A 4,751-nucleotide genomic window follows, 5' to 3' on the forward strand; every position below is an offset into this window, starting at 1 on the left:
GTAAATCAGATTGCTGGGTTTGATTAAATGTGTTAGGTATTGTTCATAGTTTGAAACAAATGTTTGATTGCTCACAATCCTGGCCCCTCTCATTTCAGTATGATAACTGGTATCAATAAAGGATAAATAAATGCAAGAGTTTTACCACCAGTAATATTACAACTCCTTGTACCAATTGTCTAGAAAGGCCCACAGAACAGACAGGCACAGAGTAAGCTTTTCATTTTTTCAATTAAGGTTGGCCTAGTCGAAAAGAAGGGCTCGTCCGGGATTTGAACCCGGGACCTCTCGCACCCTAAGCGAGAATCATACCCCTAGACCAGCGAGCCTGTCTGTAAAACGACACTGAGATTTTGAAAATCACTTAAATGCCACGCATGTAATGAAAACTTTGATTCTTTACTGGTACTGCACTGTCTTCTGGTGGTGCTGAGAGGTACTGCTGTCGATTTTGGGGCGTTTGGACAATGGCCACTCAAATCTGTAGATCAGGATTGCACTATAGGGAGACGAGACCTGGTCGTTAATTTGCAATCAACTGGGGAATTAATTAACACAAAGGGAAGAGCGCTCGATCAGCATGTGAGAGGAAGCGCCACAAAGTCATCATTATGTCTAAACCCCGCCTATTTCTAAAAATGTTCTTCTGCAAATCTGATTTGAACCCTAACCTTAACTACACTGCTCACCTTGTGGCGAACCCTAACCTTAAATGACGACCAAAACATTTTACGTCATGGACCATTTCGACTTTTGGGCTGTGGTAACTAATGACAACCATGAGAGCATTAGTTCTGCCAACTATAGGTATTCTACCCCAACATCCGTAACACTGGAGTTAAAATGGATGATACGATGTGTTATAACAGAATGTGTCTCGTTGGTCTAGGGGTATGATTCTCGCTTAGGTTGCGAGAGGACCCGGGTTCTAATCCCGGACGACCCCGTCTTTTAATGTGTCACTGTCACAATGGAAAACCACGTAGAAATTCTGATCAGCAATCATTTGACCAAAGCCTCCCACCACCTGAAAAGTTTCTTCCCCTGGCCTGTGGCCCCTCACCAACAGGAAATCTGACCCATTCAGACTGAAGGACTATGCACTCTGTGCTGCACACCACATCACGCCATCTCTGAACTGCACACAAAATAACTTCACTATACTTTATTGCACTCTGTCCATCTCTCTGTATTTAGATATATTCATACTGATACCGTAAATATGAACATCCCCTGTATATCAACTGTATACCCACTGTATATCAACCGTATACCCGCTATAACTCAACTGTATACCCACTATAACACAACCATATACCCACTATAACTCAACCATATACCCCCTGTATATCAACTGTATACCCACTGTATATCAACCGTATACCCGCTATAACTCAACTGTATACCCACTATAACTCAACCATACACCCACTATAACTCAACTGTATACCCACTATAACTCAACTGTATACTCACTGTGTATACACCGTACGCTCACTGTATCAACCATATACCCACTATAACTCAACTGTATACCCACTGTATATCAACTGTATACCCACTATAACTCAACTGTATACCCACTATAACTCAACTGTATACCCACTGTATATCAACTGTATACCCACTATAACTCAACTGTATACCCACTATAACTCAACTGTATACCCACTGTATATCAACTGTATACCCACTATAACTCAACCATATACTCACTATAACTCAACTGTATACCCACTATAACTCAACTGTATATCCACTGTATATCAACTGTATACCCACTATAACTCAACTGTATACCCACTATAACTCAACTGTATATCCACTGTATACCCACTATAACTCAACTGTATACCCACTATAACTCAACTGTATATCCACTGTATATCAACTGTATACCCACTATAACTCAACCGTATACCCACTATAACTCAACTGTATATCCACTGTATATCAACTGTATACCCACTGTAACTCAACTGTATACTCACTGTGTATACACCGTACGCTCACTGTATCAACCATATACCCACTATAACTCAACTGTATACCCACTGTATATCAACTGTATACCCACTGTATATCAACTGTATACCCACTGTATATCAACTGTATACCCACTATAACTCAACCATATACTCACTATAACTCAACTGTATACCCACTGTGTATACACCGTACGCTCACTGTATCAAGCGTATACCCACTGTACATTTGTATATCTTCTAATTCTATTACTCTATCCAGTTGTATATAATGTATGTTAACTTTGTTTAAACTCTGTCAAAAAATGTATTTAATTTAATTTAAATGATGTCTGGCTCCTACTCCTACTGGCTCCTACTAGTCTCCTACTAGCAGCACCATATCCCCTGGTGACGTTCAGAGTATGTTGTCTCCTACTAGCAGCACCATATCCCCAAGTAACACTCAGAGTATGTTGTCTTCTACTAGCAGCACCATATCCCCTGGTGACGTTCAGAGTATGTTGTCTCCTACTAGCAGCACCATATCCCCAAGTAACACTCAGAGTATGTTGTCTCACACTAGCAGCACCATATCCCCTGGTGACGTTCAGAGTATGTTGTCTTCTACTAGCAGCACCATATCCCCAAGTAACACTCAGAGTATGTTGTCTTCTACTAGCAGCACCATATCCCCTGGTAACGTTCAGAGTATGTTGTCTCCTACTAGCAGCACCATATCCCCAAGTAACACTCAGAGTATGTTGTCTTCTACTAGCAGCACCATATCCCCTGGTAACGTTCAGAGTATGTTGTCTCACACTAGCAGCACCATATCCCCTGGTAACGTTCAGAGTATGTTGTCTTCTACTAGCAGCACCATATCCCCTGGTAACGTTCAGAGTATGTTGTCTTCTACTAGCAGCACCATATCCCCTGGTAACGTTCAGAGTATGTTGTCTCCTACTAGCAGCACCATATCCCCTGGTGACGTTCAGAGTATGTTGTCTTCTACTAGCAGCACCATATCCCCTGGTGACGTTCAGAGTATGTTGTCTTCTACTAGCAGCACCATATCCCCAAGTAACACTCAGAGTATGTTGTCTTCTACTAGCAGCACCATATCCCCTGGTGACGTTCAGAGTATGTTGTCTCCTACTAGCAGCACCATATCCCCTGGTGCTGTTCAGAGTATATTGTCTCCTACTAGCAGCACCATATCCCCTGGTGACGTTCAGAGTATGTTGTCTCACACTAGCAGCACTATATTCACAAGTAAAAAGTACAAGTATCAGGCTTGTTGGTCTAGGGGTATTATTCTTGCTTAGGGTGCAAGAGGTCTGGGGTTCAAAACCCATAAGAGACAACTTCTTAATGTCAGAATATCAGAGTGATGTTAATTAACCAGGAATATGACTTTCCCAAAGGGGATCCTTTGTCCGCACCACCCGGGGCATTTGAACTGATTCAAGAGGCCGACCCAAAATTCATGCCACTGGAGGGAGACAGAGCAGTCTTCTGGTCAGACTTTGGAGGCACGCACACCACCCACCTCTTCTGAGTATATTACTCACTAATATCCAGTCCCAAGATAACAAGGTTGGTGAAATCAGGGCAAGGGTTGCTTTCCAGAGAGACATCAGGGATTGTAACATACTCTGTTCAATGGAATCATGGCTCTCTCTGAATATGCTGTGGAAGTTGTCACAGCCGTGTATATCCCCCTCAAGCTGATACCACGACGGCCCTCAAGGAACTTCACTGGACTTTATGCAAACTGGAAACCATGTATCCTGATGCTGCATTTATTTTAGCTGGGGATTTTAACAAAGCAAATTTGAGAACACGGCTATCTAAATTCTATCAGCAAATCAACTGTAACACTCGTGCTGGAAAAACACTGGTCCATTTGCATGTTCTTCACAAAGAGAGCAACAGATGCTACTGAGCCAGATGTCTATGTGTCAGGGAGAAGCTCCAGGTGGTATCTGATTTTAAGTACCTTGGCATCATACTTGATTCCAACCTCTCTTTTAAAAGCATGTGAAAAAGGTCATTCAAATAACCAAATTCAACCTAGCTAATTTCTGATTTATACGAGATTGTTTGACTACAAAGGTAGCAAAACTGTACTTCAAATGATTCTCCCCCACTTAACATACTGTTTGACTAGTTGGGCCCAAGCTTGCTGTACAACATTAAGACCTATTCAGTCTGTCTACATAACAGGCTCTCAAAGTGCTTGATAGGAAGCCCAATAGCCATCATCACTGTTACATCCTCAGAAAGCATGAGCTCCTGAGCTGGGAAAATCTTGTGCAATACACCGACGCATGTCTTGTATTCAAGATCCTAAATGGCCTGGCTCCCCCTCCAATCAGTATATTTGTTAAACAGAAAACCCAAACATATGGCAGCAGATCAACAAGGTCTGCCATGAGAGGTGACTGTATAGTTTCCTTAAGGAAAAGCATCTTTAGTAAATCCGTTTTCTCTGTGAGAGCTTCCCATGTCTGGAATACACTGCCATCAGACACACATAACTGCACCACATATCACACTTTCACAAAATGCTTGAAGACATGGCTAAAGGTCAATCACAATCACACACAACTTCTGTCCCACTGGGAATGTGATGAAAGAAATAAAAGCTGAAATAAATCATTCTCTCTACTATTATTCTGACATTTCACATTCTTAAAATATAGTGGTGATCCTAACTCACCTAAAACAGGGAATATTTACTAGGATTAAATGTCAGGAATTGTGAAAAACTGAGTTTGAATG

At 41.8% G+C, this 4,751-nt stretch overlaps 1 non-coding gene across 1 annotated transcript; it reads right to left on the minus strand.

The window, feature by feature from the left end:
• Positions 1-257: 257 nt before the first annotated feature.
• Positions 258-329, minus strand: trnap-agg. Its single transcript has one exon. It is a non-coding gene; the product is annotated as a tRNA-Pro (tRNA).
• Positions 330-4,751: the final 4,422 nt, after the last annotated feature.

Source organism: Oncorhynchus gorbuscha, linkage group LG09 (genome assembly GCF_021184085.1).
Source record: "Oncorhynchus gorbuscha isolate QuinsamMale2020 ecotype Even-year linkage group LG09, OgorEven_v1.0, whole genome shotgun sequence".
NCBI classification, from domain to species: Eukaryota; Metazoa; Chordata; class Actinopteri; order Salmoniformes; family Salmonidae; genus Oncorhynchus; species Oncorhynchus gorbuscha.